The 19150-nt window shown below is 37.4% G+C and overlaps 1 pseudogene; it reads left to right on the top strand.

Annotated features, from left to right (window-relative positions):
- LOC130708510 (serine palmitoyltransferase 1-like) overlaps positions 1–19150 on the top strand; it is a 55205-nt pseudogene that overhangs the window by 21873 nt on the left and 14182 nt on the right.

Raw genomic sequence — 19150 nt, 5'->3', positions numbered from 1 at the left:
CTTCTTAAGCTGCTTCCATAAAAGGACCATATTTCTCTTTGTACTATACGTTTGAATTCACCAGTACACTTCAAAAGAAATTTAGACAGAAACTCAGTACTGCAGAGTGATGGCAGGTGCCACAACTAAGTGCTGACACAAACTGTTAGAGGAGTGACCACCACAACTGAAAAAGTTCCTGTCTCTTGATGCAGAGTATGTGGGGTTCTTTTTAACTTAACTACTTTTCTTTTTTCTTTCTTTTCCTTTTAAAAGCTGGTTGACAGTTGTCTTAATGCCTGGTTTGGTCACTTCTCCTAAAATGCAAAACGGCGTTAATAAGTTAATGTCGTACATTGGTAAAGTCTTGGCATTGTTGGTTGAGGGAAGTTAAAGCAGGCAAGGTCACTGGACCTTGAATTCTTATTGCTAGAGTGATATAAAAGCAAAACCTAGAGTCAGAGCTGTCCCAGTCACATATTTATAGACAAATGAGTAGCTGATTCAGCTCACAGAGTATAGAAACAGTTTTGGCCCAGAATTATCTTAGTAGATATTGTATGACTTGTAACTTAAGAACAATTACATTTTGACCATAAGGTGACAGTATTAATAGCTAAACTGCTTATGTTATTTTATTTATTCTTTAGTCAAAGAAAAAGAATTATGAGACAGTTTAACCATTTAACTTTGTACTCTTGAACTAGATGTGCACTTGGATTTGGAAGACCGCCTGGCAAAATTTATGAAGACAGAAGAAGCCATTATATACTCATATGGATTTGCCACCATAGCCAGTGCTATTCCTGCTTACTCTAAGAGAGGGGACATTGTGTTTGTGTAAGTAATCTTTACTGACATTTCTTATCAGAATTCCTTTGGAAATAATATTGGCCCTCCTAGAGAATTCCTTTGTTAGAGGTCATCTGCCTAAAACAATATTGATTTTTTTTTTTTCATTTTTAAAGAAATATATAGTCACCCAGCCAAGTAGTTCTGCAGAACTAGTGAGACCTCCACTGGAAGGATGCCTTAAGGTGTCGGTACTTTGTTATCTGCCATTATGATTTTATTTATTGATGTTGAGAAGACCAAACTTATGTAGGAGGGGACCAGCCCTCTGTTTTCCCTGTGCAGCTCTGTGACAGTGTGGTGTCCTTGTGAGTCCATGGTCGTAGCCCACATAGCCACTCATACTACCTGATAAAGTCACTCCACTTCTCAGTACCCTCGCTGCAACTCTTGGTCTCTGCTGATCTTGCTTCATGGCTTGTTAAGAATATAGAAGTCATGAGTTGCAGACTTCCTTAACTTTCCAGGAACAAATTACACACTTGCATACATGTGCACTAAATGTATGGTGTTGCTTTTTACTGTGGAGGGGAAGAGCAGAGAGGAGTAGAGTGAGGGCTGGCATAGCCCAGGCAGCTGGTTATACCCGTCAGGAGCACCTGCCACTAGCCCGAGCCTCTGTTATCTTTTGAGTGGACTATTAAATGACTCTCTTAATTTAGGTCTCAGAGTGACTTTTGTTTCCTCTTTTCCTTTTTGACACCATAGCCAGACACTCCATTTAAGGGCTTCCATTGTTCCTAAAATAAATATCCAAGTTCTTATTATGATCTTGTACATTCTAGACTACTGTTTTAGGCCCATTTTCTACCATTTCCCCTTAGGTGGTCATGCTGTGTAGCCTTACCAGCCTTATATGCTAGTTTCCCCTCAAGGCCTTTGCACGTGCTAAGACCCTAAGTCCCTACGCCTAGAACGTTGTTCCTCCTCTCATCTCCTACTTAATTCCTGCTCATCCTGCACATGTACCACCTCTGCAGGAAAGCCTTCCCCAAGCTCTCAGACCAGGTCAAGACCCCTTGCTGCATGTGGAGAAAATTTTACAGCCAGAGGAGTTTGGTATCCTTGTGAATCCATGACCATGCAGGCATTTACGTGCCTGTCAAAATCACTGTTTCTCAAGCCTCCCTTAACTTACATATGCAGGTGTGTGCGTGTGTGCTCATGTGCGCCCGCACCGTCTGCTCTTGGCTCAGCTTGCCTCACGCTCACTGTACTCTTTTACACCACTTTCAACGGTTCATACCAGCCCGTTGCCTAGGATAGCATGTGCCATTTAGTGGTGCTCAGTAAATACCTTCAGTAAGAGAATGAATGGAGGCTGGAGCGAAAAAGAGGGGTCCAAGTGACTGGACTTCAGAGCCTGGCTCACCTCAGTCCCTGTACCATCCTGCTGCTTCTCACTCACTGTCGGAGCACCTGTAGTGCAACAAGCTCAAGCACACGCTGCAGGGCTGGCTCTTCCTGGGGGTTTTCAGCACGCTTGTGTCCCATTCTTCCCCACAGCCCTGTGACAGTTACCTGGGAGCACTCCAGCACATGGCCTGGGCCTGAGTAGAATTGTTTCCCAATGTGACCATGAAAATGAATGTTTCTATTAATTTCTTGCACATAGTTTAAAAAATCAATAATAATAAAGACTCATCACAAATTTGAGAGTCAGTGATTTAAACAGTGATTCTAGGTTTTTAATAAAGCATAGTTGCAGACAACTACAATACAGTGTCAGCCAATATCGCTTTATACAAGCCCCCACCATAAATTCCTTTTTGAGTTTAAAGTCCAGAAGAAGTTTACAGTTACAGTTGAACTTGTATGCTTCCTTTGTCAGATAATAAATACTATATTGTCCTTTTGGTTTTCACTGCTAGGAAACCTAGTCTAAACTCACTTTCAAATCTTATGCCTGGTGTCTTAGAACTTCAGTTTCTAATGAGTCATTAGACAACTTAATTATTCCCTTATACATAATTTTAAATATTCCACCTGAAATTCATTTGAAAGTAGGAACACTAGAGGTAAAAATGGTGTTTAGTAAATTATTTGACAAATTGTTTTTGATAAATTCATTAGGCATAGACAATATGTTCGATGTTTTATTTTCTTTCTTTTGTAGTAAACAGTGATAATGCTTTGCCAGTAGGTCTCAGAACAATGGTTGTTTATATACCTAAGTCTTTCCTTGTCACTCTGTCTTTATATTACTTTGTGTACCTTTTTCTAATGAAATGTTTTATATTGAGATAATTGTGGATTCACATACACTTGTAAGAAATAATACAGAGATTTTATGTGCCCTTTACCCAGTCTTCCCCAATGGTCACCTCTTGCAAAACTGTAATACAGTTTGAAAAGTGGGATGTTGACATTGATAAAGTCAAGATAATCCCTCTTGTTGCCACACCCATATCCCTTCTACCCTACCCACTCTTTAGCCCCTGGCAACCACTAATCTGTTCTCCATTTCTGTAATTTCATGATTTCAAGATTGTTGTACAGGGACTTCCCTGTTGGCGCAGTGGTTGTGAATCCGCCTGCCAATGCAGGGGACATGGGTTCGAGCCCTGGTCCGGGAAGATCCCACATGCCACGGAGCAACTAAGCCCGTGCGCCACAACTACTGAGCCTGCGCTCTATAGCCTGCGAGCCACAACTACTGAAGCCCGCATGCCTAGAGCCCGTGCTCTGCAACAAGAGAAGCCACCGCAATGAGAAGCCTGCGCACCGCAATGAAGAGTAGCCCCCGCTCGCCGCCAACTAGAGAAAGCCCATGCGCAGCAACAAAGACCCAACACAGCCAAAAATAAATAAATAGATTTAAAAAAAAAAAAAAAGATTGTACAAATGTGAGTCATACAGTAGGTAAAACATTTGAGGATTGGCTTTTCTTATTCAGCATTAATTATTTGGAGATTCTCCAGGGTTGTTATGTGAATCAAGAGTTTGTGCCTTTTGATTGCTGAGTCATATTCCATGGTATGGATACACCACAGTTTGTTGAACCATTCACCTATTAAGGATATCAGAGTTGTTTCTAGTTTGGGGCTATTACAAATAAAGGTGCTGTAAATATTCATGTATAGCTTTTTCTGTGAACATAAGTTTTCATTTCTTTGAGGTATATGCCAAGGAATGCAGTTGCTGGTCATAAAGTATTGTGCGTTAAGTTTTTTAAGAAATTGCCAAACTTTTCCAGAGTGGCTGTATTATTTTACATTTCCATGAACAGTGTATAAGTGATCTAGTTTCTCCAACATCCTCAGGAGCATTTGGTGTTGTCGCCTTTTTTTTTTTTTTTTTTTTTTTTTAGCCATTCTCATAGGTGTGTACAGATATCTCATTGTAGTTTTAGTCTATATTTCCCTGATGCTACCATACTTACTGTTTTTAGGCTTTGGTCTTGGCATCAGGGTAATACTTCATAAAGTCAATTTGAAAGTGTTCCCTCTTTTATTTTCTGGAGAAACTGTATAAAACTGTTGTTAATTCTTTAAATGTTTGGTAGAGTTCTCCAGTAAAAACAGCTGGACCTCGAGATTTTTTTTTTTTTGGAAGTATTTTTACTATGAATTTAATTTCCTTAGTACTTGTAAGGCTATTCAAATATTGAGTGAGTTGAAGTAGTTTGTGTTTTTCAAGGAGTTGGTCCATTTCTTCTAAATCGTCAAATTTGTATGTGTAGCATTGTTTGTGATATTCCCGTACTATCCTTCTAATGTCTGCAGATCCCTGTTTCCTTCCTAACTGGTAATTTCTGTCTGCTCTCTTTTTTGTCATTTTTGCTAGAGATTTGTCAATTTTATTGATCTTTTCAAAGAATCAGCTCCTTGTTTCATAGATTTTTCTACGTTGTATTTTTGTTTTCATTTCTACTGATTTCTGGTATTATTTCCTGCCTTCTGCTCATTTGCAGTTTAGTTTGCTCTTTCTAGGTTCTTGAGGTGAGAACTTCAATTACTGATTTGAGACTTTTCCTCATTTCTAATGTATTAGTGCTATGAATTTCCCTGTCATCACTGCTATAGTTGTGTTCCACAAATTTTGATGCGTTTATTTTCATTTTCGTTTAGTTCATTTTTGTGTTTTATTTCTCTTTGACCCATGAGTTATGTAGAAGTGTGTTGTTTAGTTTCCAAGCATTTGGAAATTTTTAATTTGTTACAGTTTGTTTTATGGCTCATGATGTGGTCTATCTTGGAATATGTTCCATAGTCACTTAAAAAAGAATATTCTGGCAAATACAGAGAAAAGGCCACGTGAGGACACCAGTGAGAAGGTATCACTCCATGATAGGACACATGTGATTAATTTCCTTCTTTATACATTTCTGTTTTTCATATAATAGTATTCAATGATCAAATGTTACACTGATCATTATTTTTTAAAAGTCACTGATATGCAAATTAAAAACCAGAAAAAACATACAAATTGTTCATTTGCCACTTCTATCCTTTAATCCAGTAAGAGAGAGTGCTAGTTTTGCATGTCAACTTCCTAAGGTATACTTATATAAAAGTTTTAGTGAGACAAAAAGCAATTTACATATGAAACTTTATTTACCTTTTGAGAGAAATTTTTTTTTTGTCATTATCATTAAATAGAAAAAAAATATTCTGCTGAATGGAGTGTTCTATAAACGACAATTAGATCTTCCTAGTTGATGGTGTTATTGAGTTCTATATCCTTGCTGATTTTCTGTTTGGTAGTTCTGTCAGTTGTTGTAATTTGTCAGTTTCTTCTTTCACTTTTATCAGTTTTTGTGTCTTATCTTTTGTAGCTCTGTTATTTGGTGCATATTTAGGATAAGTTTTCCTGGTTAATTGAGTCTTTTTATCATTATATAACATCCTTCTCTGTCTCTGGTAATTTTCTTTGTTCCAAAGTCTACTTTATCAGATATTAACATAGGCACTCTGCTTTCCCTTTTGAATGTTTGCATGTGTTTATTGTATGTAATATATATGTATACCCTTACTACCTATATTATTGTATATAACATACATACATATATATAGCATATAACTATATATATATATATAAAACTACATGTGTGTGCTCATGTGCGCCCTCAGTGCGCCCTACACACACACATTCCCTTACTACCCATCTCATTACATTTGAAGTGAATTTCTTATAGGCAGCATGTTTAATCCACTCTGCCACTCTGTCTTTAAATTGTATATTTTAGCCATTTACATTTAATGTAATTATTGATATATGGGATCTTAACCTCCCAATTTTTATTTTTTGTTTCTTATTTGTTCTCTCTGTTTTTTGTTTTCTTTTTTCTTTTTCCTGCCTTTCTCAGGGTTAATTGAATGAGTTTTGGAGTTCCATTTTTATTTATCTTATTTATTTTATTTATTTGTTTTCAAGTGTTTCCCTTTGTATAGTTTTTTAGTCATTGCTGTAAGTATGATGTTGTATGTACGCATAAGTTATCACATTCTACTGGTGTTATTTTACCAGTTCAGTTATAGAATCCTTTATCTTCTTTTACATCCCCTTACTCTCCTTATTTATAATACAGTTGTTTTAAGTATTTCCTGTAAACACTTTGAGAACCACATCAGATAGTGTTATAATTTTTACTTTAACCATCCACAATGACTTAGAAAACTCAAGAGGGGAAGAAAAGCCTAGTGTGTTTGTTCATACTTTTTACAGTATTCTTTCTTCCTTCCTGATAATCTAAGATTCTTTTATTTATTTATTTTTTCTATGTGGAGAGCTTTCTCTAGCCATTCCTCTAGGGGAAGTCAGCTTGGGACAGAGTCTCTTAGTTTTTTTTTCAACTGAGAATGTCTTCTCCCCCTCATTCCTAAAGGATATTTTTGCTAGTTTTGGATTCTTGGTTGCCAGGTCTTTTTTTTTCAGCATTTGAAATACATTGGGACACTTTTTTCTGGTGTTCATGGTTTCTGATGAGAAATCTACTGTCACTCAAATTGCTTTTCTCTTACATGTAAGGTGTCATTTTTCTTGTGCTGATTTCAAGATTTTTTTCTTTGTCATTAGTTTTCAGAAGTTTGACTATAATTGAATTGGCATTTATTTGTTTGGGTTTACCTGCAAGAATTTTGCTCAGCTTCTTTAATCTATAGTTTTACACCTCTTCTTTAATCTATAGGTTTTCAGCCATTATTTCTTTAAGTACCTTTTTAGTCCCACCCTCATTCTGTTCTTTAGAACTCTACAGACTTGAATGTTGCATATTTTACTGTAGTCTCACAGGTCCCTGAGACTGTTCTTTCCTTTCTAGTCTACTTTCTCTCTGCGATTTACATTGACTTGATTTCTACTGTTACATCTTTCAGCTCACTGATTCTTTCCTCTCTCCATTCTGCTGCTGAATTCATCCACTATGCTTTTTCTTTTGACTATTTTGCTTTTTAGTTCTAATATCCCCACAGGATTCTTCTTTGTATCTTCCTTTTCTCTGCTGCAGCTTCCTGTTTTTTCATTTGTTTCAAGCATGTTCATAATTACTCATGAAACATTTTTATCATGATGGTTTTAAAGTCATTATCAGATCATCCTGACAACTCTGTCATCTTAGTACTGGCATTTGTTAATTGTTTTTTTTTCTTTTTTTTTTCATTGTTTGATATTTTCTGGTTATTGGTATGACAAGTGAAACATGAACAGTTTCATATTATGCTGTTATAGTTTATGCTTTATTTAAACTTTCTGTTTGAATTGGCTTTCTCTGACAGTCTTCCAACAAGGGCAGGGGGGCACTGCTGCCTCATTACTGTCAGGTGGAAGTACAAGTCCAGGGTCCCCACGGGGCCTCCACTGACACTGAGGTGGGGTTATTTTCATTTCTTCTGGTTGTTGGTGAGAGTCCTACTCTTGTCTGAGCCTCCCCTAACACAGCCTAAGCATAGGCAGGGGAGAGTGTCTCTCCCTGCAGGAGATTGGAAGTTAGGTCTCTCCACATGGTCTTCACTAACACCACAGTGGGAGCCACTTGTTACTACCCAACGGAGATACAAGTTCTGGCTCCCTTCTCTGACAGCTCCCACAGGGGTATTGGGGAGCCTTGTTATGGCCTCGTGAAGGCTAGAGTCTGGGTCCCCCTCTCAGCCTTTGCTAGTGTGGAGGGGACAGGCCCAGGTTTTTCTGTGGTTTGGCTGCAGTAGAGACCTTTGCTGGGCTGCCCCCTTTCCTGTCCGTTTGGCTACAGAGAGCAGACTTTTGTCAGAGCTTTTCTGTCTCGCCTGTTGGCATTTCCAGTTTGCCAGCTGCATCAGTTCCAAGTTAGGAAATTCCAGGAACTTGTTTCATGTCATTTCTCAGATCCCTCGCTGGTCTGCCTTTTCTCTCCATTTTTCAGCATCATCTTATGTTTGTCTTATACATGATGTCCAGGATTTTTGGTTGTACCCAGTGAGAAAAATAGGGAAAATATGTCTATTTTCTCAGAAGTAGAAGTGTTGCATGTACTTTTAAATAATACACTTAATTTAAGAAATATATCCTGCCCCCCATTAACTCAATTTAGGAGATCTTACTGAAGATTAATCTGCATGACTCAGAGTTCTCCCCTGGGTTATGTAGAGTCAGTAACCCAGTATTCCTTTTGATGGCAAAGTAATGGCAGAGTGGTGGCCTGTCAAATCAGAGATGCCACTGATGGTGAGATGCACCAATATTTCATTTATTTTTCAGAAAGAGAAAAGTACTTTGAATAAACTAATATGCCATCTATATAGTAAGATGCATGCTGATTTCTCAGAGGTCAAAATATGGCAAGAGCTTGCTTCGTAGAACAGAATCAGTATGGTAGTTATGTGGAAAGGTTTGCAGAGTGAAGTGCAAACAATAATATATTAATGTTCAAACATGTTTTATTTATTTGCCATGTTCAGTTTAACAAGTGGATGTTGGTCAACTTACAAAAGCAAGCATTCCTTTTCTGAGAATGTTGACAAGACCCTTTAAACCCCAATTTGGTGGGTCTTTCTTCCTTGCAGAGATAAAGCTGCCTGCTTTGCTATTCAGAAGGGATTACAGGCATCACGTAGTGACATTAAGCTATTTAACCATAATGATATGGATGACCTGCAGCGACTATTGAAAGAACAAGAGATTGAAGATCAAAAGGTATGATTCTTTTGAAGAAAATTACACAGTTCTTTTGTACTTTCTAACCAGCTAAATTATAAATGAAATGGTAATTTGTCATGAAAACTTGCCTGTGGATCACATGTGGACATTAAATAAGGGTGTTTCTGCTTATTAAATGTACCTCAGATTAGAGAGTCAAGCCTGATAGTAATTGCCTCATCATTGCCATAATTATATATGGCAAATTTGGGGGAAGGTTATCTAGGCAGCTTTCTAAAAGAGAGAGAGAAAAACAGCATGCATTTTGGGGGTGGAGGGATGTACACTCAACTCTACAGAAGTAACAACAGAACTCATTAGGGCATTAACAAGATGTATCTAGTGAATTCAAAATAGGCTTATTCATATCAGAATAAATCATGTATCGATTCACCAGAAGAAACCATGGCGGCAGATCTTAATTAATGAATTTATGAACAAAGTGAAGACTCTTTCTCCCTACCCCAACCTCATCCCAGATCTCTGAGCAGCTGCTCCCTGTGGGAAGCAGCTGCCTCAAGCATGGTTTCCTTCTACGTTGCAACCTATTTACACTTCTTCTCAAGCACCTGTGTAGTCCCTTGGGACAGGGAGGGAATTAGGCAGGTGGAACTTGCTCCTTGTTGTTCTGATAGAGAGTGGAACCGAGGAAACGTGTTCAAAGCATCACTGTTAGAATTAGCATTTATTTGCCCCTGACAACATGAACAGAGAAGGTAGTTCTGTGGTCTGTGGTTCTGCAGCAGGAACCACTGTGTGTGAAGTGTACTGGGAACCTGGTCACCACATCCTTTGTCTCAAACACCACTTTCAAGTGGACTTTCCCAGTGTAACTCATCCGTTACTAGAGTAACTGATAAAAATGCTCATCACATCCTTAATTTTGTGTTAATTTCCATTTTCCCAGATATTTGAATTATTCCTTTTGGATTCTGTCATCTTTGTTTAGGTGATAGCCTAAGAGCAGCACTTCATGATTATACACATTCTTGTGGTGAATACGCATAGACTTCTGCTATTTTATGCTAGGTGTGCTACAGACAGTGTTTTATAAGTATACAATTTAGAAGAATCTATAGGGAAAATCTTAAAATTGAGACCGTTCCACCAATGAATTCTTTCTACAGATTGTAAAAAGATGTCCCTTTTCTGATTCAGTAATAGAATGCTACCGTATTGAAAAACACTGCCTTAGAAAGTGTGACCAATGAACCAGTCTGCTGTAGAGTTATTTCGCCAAGTTAGCATTGTACAAATTTGGAAGACAACATATTCAAGTTCTGTGTGTGTGTTGTATAAGATTTATAATCTGTGGAACTTTTTTTTAATGAATAACAAGAAATAAAGTTATCTTAAAATTTATTTCCATTTTATAGTTTTTACCTTTTTACTAATTAATTTATACCACATATTCCTGCCAAGAGTAGGCTTTCTAAATTACTTTACATTTTGGTTTTTAGAAATAATTCTTTTTTAATTTTGTTTTCACAAAAATAATAAATGTTAAATTTTTAAATATTTTGTACTTAGATGCTTATATTTCCTTTGAAAGTAAGTTAAATAATCTGAGTTTGGATCAAACTCTTTTTGTCAGTTTCCCAACTAATGGAGTTCATATGTTTTTTCATTCCTTTTCTTATAGAGTTCTCTTATCCCATATTAATCCTTCTTAAAAAAAAAGATAATAAGTAAAAACAGCAGTTCATAGAAGAAATGCAGATAACTGAGCAAATAGAAAATAGTCTGACCTCACTAACAGTTACAGAAATTAGGGTAAGAGTTTTTGCCTGTCCAATTAGGGAAAACTTTTTATGGTAATAATCAGTGCCACACTGATGTACAGGGGGCCTTCCAAAAACTCTGAGGAGAGCTTCAGTTGGCACAGCCTTTCTAGAGGGTAAATGGGCAGGTATATTCTGGGATTCTTAAATATCTATACCCTCTGGAGTGCTATCTTTAGAAGAGAATCAGAAATGGTGTCAGAGATCGAAGGGTATTCACGTGATGTAAAAAAACAAAATGAAGGAAACAACCTAAATCCAGCACTGTGGGAACAGTTAAATAATTTACGGTGTATCTACAAGGTGGAATATTAAATCTCCATTAAAATCATGGTTTAAATAATATTAAATAATGTGAGAATGTTCACAACATAATATTTTAAAAACTCAGGTCCTAGAACGATTGCAGTAAAATCCTGATTTGAACAAGGTAATTTACAAAGATATGTATTTACAAGAAAAAGTTACCAGTGTGTGGTGTAACGAGCTCATTTGTTAAATTCTTTTTTGTACTTTGCCATTTCCCAAGAATATTCCAAAAATAAAATATTCCTTCATTGAGTATTTTAAGATCATAAGAAAGATACTTTGTGTTTTAAAGGCAGGGAGAGGCGGGATGCCCCCAGGTCCTCAGCTGTGACCTCCCAGCAGACCCGCAGCCTCAGGTTTGACTTAGGGACGGAGTGAAGATGACCAAGAATGGTGTAAACTTTCGCATGCTTCAGCCGACACTTTTTTCAGTATTACATACAGCTGCGGGTTCTAAAATACCCCTTAAAGAATAGCTCTGATATTTGAGTTTCTAGTTGTTCATTAGAAGCTTAGAGGCAAGAAACCTTTGAGTAGAAAGGTGGCGGCAAACTCTGTGGAATTTTTTCAGTGCAGCATACCTGAAACATCTACAGATTCAGCAGTGGGAGTGGTTTATTAGTGATTTGACGTCAGTGGGGTGTGGGAAGGTGTGTGTTACTTGAAAGAGTCCCTCCACTGCACCACCTCCGAACATGACTGGGTGAGGTCATAGTCCAGTTTTACTTGAACCAGTAGTGAGGAGGAAGGAAGGAGAAGGGTTTCATCTGTTTTTTGGTAAGTAAGGGAGGTCAGGGTTTGTCTGTTTTTTAACTTTTTATTAGGAAAATTTCTGGCACATTCAAAGGAAACAGTAGTATAGTGAAGCCCCCTGTACCCTTCTCCCGGCTTTGTTTTCAATATTCTGCCACTCTTGTATCATCTGAACCTTCACCTAACTCCCCACTCAGTCTCTGTGATGATGATGATTATCATCATCATCATTAGAGTTCTTTTTATTTTAGGTAAAATTTACATTGAAATACATTAGTCCTAGTTATACAGTTTTGACCAGTGGTTATACCCGTGTAGCCCAGGTATCATGGCCCCCATCATGACATAAAATGCCCCCGTCTCCCCCAGAAAGTTCCCTTGGGTCCCTTCCCAGTCATTCTGGGCTTGGAGGGTTTTGTTTGTGTTTTAGTATTCTCAGTGTCTAAACAGTTTGTGTTTGTGTGTGAGGCCTCCTAGTTGACTGTGTGACCTGAAAACATGTCTGAGAGAAGAAAGCACTGTTTTTCATCTCAAAATAACAGGATCTCAAACCTTGAGCTTGAAATTAATATAGTCTATCTATTTGTTGATTTATCTTGGTGAATAAATCTTGTAGGGTGAAAGTGCTAGAGAGCACATAACAGATTTTGTATTTGGAGTTACTGAAATTTAAAACATCTATTTTTTTTTCTTTTAAAGAATCCTCGCAAGGCTCGTGTAACTCGACGTTTCATTGTAGTCGAGGGGTTATATATGAATACTGGAACTATTTGCCCTCTTCCAGAATTGGTGAGCAACTATGTTTATTTATTATTTTAGTATTCAGACTATTTGGCAGTTAGGCCTTTTGTTTATGACCATTTTTAATGTATAATGTCTTCATTGCTTTGCTTAATATGTATCATAAGCACATTCTGATCATACTAGAGAAGTAGATTAACATTAAATGCCAACCCTGACCTTTAAAGAGTAATCAAGACTGAGTTTTATAAAACCAACTTTATTGAGGTACAGTTGACACATAATAAAATATACTCACTTTAAGAGTACAGTTTGATAAGTTTTGACAGATGTATACTCCCCTATCACCATCACCACAGTCAAGATATAGAACATTTCTGTCACTCCAGAAGTCCCTCATGCCCCTTTGTAATCAGTACCCCATTCCTGGCCACAAGCCACCGCTGATCTGCTTTCTGTTCCTGTAGTTTTGCTTTTTGTAGAATTTCATATAAATGAAATCATATAATATGTATTTTGTAAAACTCAGCTTTTTAAAAGGGGATACAATACACTGTCTTTAGAAACCATGACTATTGAGATTTTTTTTTTTTAGGTGAAATTCACATAACATAAAACTAGCCATTTTAGAGTGTAGAGTTCAGTGGCATTTAGTACGTGCACAGTGTTGTGCACTCATCAACTAGCTAGTTGTAAAACCTTTTTGTCACTCCCAAAGAAGACCCAATACCCATTAAGCAATCACTCCGCATTTTTCCTTGCCCCTAGCCCCCACCAGTCTGCTTTCTGTCTATATGGATTTACCTATTCTGGATATTTCTGATAAATGGAATCATATAATATATGACTATGGCTTCACTCACTTATAATGTTTTCATTGTTTATCCAATTTGTGGCATCATTTATCAGTACTTCATTCCTTTTTTCTTCTTTTTTTTAAAATTTATTTATTTTTGGCTGCGTTGGGTCTTCGTTGCTGTGCGCGGGCTTTCTCTAGTTTTGGCAAGCAGGGGCTACTCTTCGCTTCATTCCTTTTTAAAGCTAAGTAATATTCCATTGTGTGGGTATATCACATTTTGGTTTTTTTGTTAACAGATATTTGGATTGCTTCACCTTTTGGCATTTGTGAATAGTGCTGCTGTGAACATTCATGTACAAGTATTTGTTTGAATCCCTGTTTTCAACTCTTTCATGTATGTGCCTAGCAATGTAATTGCTGGATCATGTGGTAATTCTATTTTTAACTTATTGAGGAACTGCCATACTGTTTTCCACAGTGGCTTGTACCATTTTACATTCCCACCAGCAATGGAGGAGGGTTTCAGTTTCTCCACATCCTTACCAATGTATACTTTTTTTTTTTTTTAATTTTTGCCATTCTAGTAGGTGTGAAGTATATTTGCATTTCTAATTTGCATTTCTTGAATGACTAATGATGTTGAGCCACTTTTCTTGTGTTGGCCATTTGTATATCCTTGGAGAAATGCCTCTAGAAGTCCTTTGCCCATTTTTAAACTGGGGTGTCTTTTTGTAAAGTTCTTTATGTATTCTGGGTACTAGACCCTTAATCAGGTATGTGATTTGCAAATATTTTCTCTCATTCTATAGGTTGTCTTTTCATTTCTTTGATAGTGTCCTTTGATGCACAAAAGTTTTTAATTTTGGCAAAGTCCAATTTATCTAGTTTTTTGTTGTTGCTTGTGCTTTTAGTGTCATATCTAAGAAATACATTGCCAAATCCAGGGTATGAAGATACACCCCTATGTTTTCTTCTGAGGTTTTTATAGTTTTAGCTCTTATTTTAGGTCCTTGATCCATTTTGACTTAATTTTTGTATATTCTGTGAGAGAGGGATTCAACTTCATTCTTTTGCATGTGGTTATCCATTTGTCCCTGTACCATTTGTTGAAGAAACTATTGTTTTCCCATTGAATGGTCTTGGCACCCTTGTTGAAATCAGTTGACTGTAGGTATATGGGTTTATTTCTGGACTCTCAGTTCTATTCCATTTGTCTATATGTCTAGCCTTATGCCAGTACCATGCTTAATTACTTAATTCATGTAGCTTTGTGGTAAACTTTGAAATCAAGACGTGAGTTCTCCATTTTTGTTCTTTTTCAAGATTGTTTTGGTTATTTGGCGTCCCTTGAAATTCCATTTGAATGTTAGGATCAGCTTTTCCATTTCTGTAAAAAATGGCATTGAGATTTTTTATAGGGATTGTAGTGAATATTTAGATTGCTCTGGGAAGTATTGCCATCTTAATGATACTGAGTCTTCTCATTGATGAACATGGAATGTATTTCCATTTATTTCAGTTTTCTTCAATTTCTTTCAGTATTGTTTGTGGCTTTTACTGTAAAGTCTGGTACCTCTTTGGTTAAATTTATTCCTAAGTATTGTATTCTTTGTGATGCTAAGTATTTTATTCTTTTTGATGCTATTATAGATGGAATTGTTTTCTTAATTTCCTTTTTGGATTGTTCACTACTAATTATAGAAATACAGATGACTTTTGTGTATTGATCTTGCATCATTCAACTTTTGCTGAACTTGTTTATTAGCTGAAACAGTATTTTTGTGGATCTTATTCTGTATATAAGATCATGTCATCTGTGAATAGAGCTAGTTTTGCTTCTTCCTTTCCAAGGATGGATGCTTTTCTTTTTTTTTTTCTTGCCTGATTGCTCTGGTTAGAACTTCCAGTACAGTGTTGACTAGAAGTGACAAGAGTGAGTGTCCTTCCTGCTCTTTAAAGGGAAAGCTTTCAGGCCATCACCATTGAGTGTGATTTTAGCTGTGGGTTTTCCATAAATGCCCTTTATCAAGTTGAGGAAGTTCCCTCCTATTTCTTATTTGTTGAATGCTTCTCTCATGAGAGGTTTGGGGTTTGTCAGATGCTTTTTCTGCATCAGTTGAGTTAATCATGTGGTTATCCTTCATTCTATTAGTATGGTGTATTACACTGATTTTCCTGTAATAAACCACCATTGCATTTGACCATTAAAATCTGAATCTATGAGTCCATCAATTGAATAAGGATTCAAAATAAAGGTTTCATATCTTATTTTTTAAGTTTTTCACTATTTCTTGAGGAAATCTAGATACATCCTAAATGTCAATAAAAGAGATTTGTTTTCCTCTCCTTCCTTTTGTGAGTGTCAAAGACTGATAGAATAATGTAGGGGAGAGATAGTCGGCCACAAGATGTTAGAACTGTATGTTACAGGGGTACAATAATAAATCAGTACTGATGGGCAAATATACAGCCAGTGAAACAAAATGTAAAGTGTAGGAACAGATCAAGTACCTAAAGTACTGAGTATGTAAAATTACAGTATACAAATTAGGGTTTGACAAAAAGATTCCTGTTTTGTTTTACTTGTCTGTTTGTGTTCCAGTACTGTGATAATATTATTAAATATTTTCTAAAACATGGTTTTTAGAAACTATCTCACTCATGTAATACCTCTTATTAATGGATGGGAAAGAATTAGTATTGAAAAGATGTAATTCTCCCCAAATTAGTTTGTTCATTGTTAATGAAAATTCAGGTAAAAGCCCAGTGAGGACCCCTCTCCCAATTTGATGTTGATTCACAAGATTAGCCTGTAAAATCTTTTTTTTTTTTTTTTAATGAAAGCTTCTTTATTTATTTATTTATTTATTTATTTTTGGCTGTGTTGGTTCTTCGTTTCTGTGCAAGGGCTTTCTCTAGTTGTGGCAAGCGGGGACCACTCTTCATCGCGGTGTGCGGGCCTCTCACTGTCGCGGCCTCTCTTGTTGCGGAGCACAGGCTCCAGACGCGCAGGCTCAGTAGTTGTGGCTCACGGGCCCAGTTGCTCCGCGGTATTTGGGATCTTCCCAAACCAGGGCTCAAACCCGTGTCCCCTGCATTGGCAGGCAGATTGTCAACCACTGCGCCACCAGGGAAGCCCTAGCCTGTAAAATCTTGATGGTTAAAAAATAAATTATCAGACGCATGATATGAGACATCAACCCATCTTATATATTTCTGTGCATTATTTCTATAGTTTCAGTGGAAAAAATCATAGTAATTAAACATTTAATAATTAAAATTATGATTCTGGCACAAGAGAAGATTACATGAGTCATGGAAAGATTTAAGAGCCCAACTTCTCATGTTATATATATAAAAATTTAGTGGTTGAGGGACATCCCTGGTGGCACAGTGGTTGGGAATCCGCCTGCCAATGCAGGGGACATGGGTTCGAGCCCTGGTCCAGGAAGATCCCACATGCTGCAGAGCAGCTAGGCCAGGGCGCCACAACTACAGAAGCCTGGGCGCCTAGAGCCCGTGCTCTGCAGCAAGAGAGGCCACTGCAGTGAGGGGCCTGCACACCGCAATGAGGAGTGGCCCCCACTCGCCGCAGCTAGGGAGAGCCCGTGTGCAGCAACGAACACCCAACGCAGCCAAAAGTGATAAATGAATGAATGAATTAATTAATTAATTAATTTTAAAAAAAATTTAGTGGTTAATAATCACTGTATTTTAATTCAGCTGTGAAACTTATCACATACATATCATAAAGGGGTAAATCAGTTAAACACTAGGGGGAAAAATCTGTACATATGTTCAGCCTCCCAATGTATAAACCAAAAAATTTATGAAATAATTAGAAGAACATATAGATAAATATGCATCTAAACCTTAGATGGGAAAGGACTTTCTTATAAGCCGGAAAACAAAGGGGGAAAAAAAAGATTAAAAAACATATTAATGAAAACTTTTTCTGGATTAAAAAAATGAATCTAAATTGGAATAGTGCCTCTGAGGGAAGAATATTTACAACATTTCCCTAGGAGTTTTTATGTATAATCAGACCAGTATTTAACAGATAGATTACATGTCTATACTCATAGTGTCTTAACAGTTCCTTCTTTAAAAATTGGCATTGTGCTGTCTATATTACTGAGTTAAATTGAATCATTTTAGAGCATCTAAAGTACAGTTAATTTTCATTATTCATGGTAGTTATGTTCTATAAAGTGTGTGTGTATGTGTGTGTGTGTGTGTGTGTGTGTGTGTGTGTGTGTGTATATATATTTATGTTCTATAAACCTGCTGCAAATACTGAATTACCAAATACTGAACTTTTGCTCCTAGGGCAAATACAGAGTTAGTTTTCTGCAACCCTCTAGTCACCACGTTTTCATCAGTTACTCAGTACATAACCTTGTTTTATATGTGTTTCTGTGTAAAGACACCTTATTTAGTGTACACCGTTGACGTAGCCATATTGAACTCACAGCCGGCAGTGCTCTAACTCCGGCCTGAGTGCAGTTTATGTGACACACGCATGTTTTCCGTAAGGCGCATCACAGCCTTCTTGCGCTGAGGCCCTCTGGGCCGAACTTCAGCGCTGTGCTGGGGGGCCATTGTGAACAACAGAATCACAAGGAAAAGCACAAAATGCGAAAAATGTGGCAGTAAACAGAATGTGAAAAGGACACTTGTTTGCAGTATAAATAAGCTGAAGCAGTAGCCCGTTAACTCAGCTGGGAAGGTGCATTTCAGGTGACTCAAAGTTTTTCACCACCCTGCAAATATGCCCTAAGTATTGATTTGGAGGTTACAAATAAATTTTAGCAAGTAGGCAGATTCACAAATACGAATTTTTTGAATTTTCAGTATTTTAAAGTTGTGTTTATTTACCACTTAGGTTAAGTTAAAATACAGATATAAAGCAAGGATCTTTCTGGAGGAAAGCCTTTCGTTTGGAGTCCTGGGGGAGCACGGCCGAGGAGTCACTGAACATTTTGGAATCGATGTAAGCTCTGCTTTTTTGGAACATTCCTTCATATAGTAACCATGCAGTTCCATCCTGCTGGGCAGGTTTCATGGGCACAAGACAGTGTTCCTCATCGATGTGCAGGATGCAGCTTTGGTGTCTGTCACTTCACTGAGCCCACAGAGGATTGGGTCAGCCAGACCAGGGTCCCCATCTTCCCTTGGAACTCAGTGGCTAATCATAGAATTTGTGTTCTGTTTACACGGTAACATTTGATCCCAGCTTTCCGTGTTTCTTCTCTAGAAACAGTTAAATTTGCCTTCCATTTTTTCTTTAAAATCAGTAAGAATTCTCTAAGTTGTCCTTTAGAAAGTATCATAGCAGTGAAAAGATGTTCTTTCTAATATTTAAAATTCTGTATTGTTATTTGTGTGTATGGGGGTGATTTATATATATATGTTAGAAATACCACCAGCATGGATTCACAAAGCCGCTCAAGGTCCCAGACAACTGGAGTGAGTTTTTTATGTTTTCTCTTGCTGAAAGGAAATGAGCCTCAACTAGCCCTACTCTTAGTGGGTTTTGCTCCTAAAGCCTCGGAGAGGAACACTGTGGGCCCATCTGCAGAACCTGTCCTCACCGACCACTGTGTAACCTGCCCTTACCCACTGCTGTGTGGTTGATGTGAAGGAAGCTTTTCTCCAAATCTTGTGCATAAAAGTTTTGCAGCTTGTGTTAAAATGTTGAACTATAAAACATAAACTCGCCTTAGATTATTTGCATCCCTCTACCCATACAGACCTAGAGAAAAATGTAGAGCAGAATGACTATCACACCAAGTTGACTGAAGCATACTCTTCAAAGACAAAC

The sequence above is a fragment of the Balaenoptera acutorostrata genome, chromosome 6 (assembly GCF_949987535.1).
Source record: "Balaenoptera acutorostrata chromosome 6, mBalAcu1.1, whole genome shotgun sequence".
NCBI classification, from domain to species: domain Eukaryota; kingdom Metazoa; phylum Chordata; class Mammalia; order Artiodactyla; family Balaenopteridae; genus Balaenoptera; species Balaenoptera acutorostrata.
This window is presented reverse-complemented; position numbering and strand designations above follow the sequence as displayed.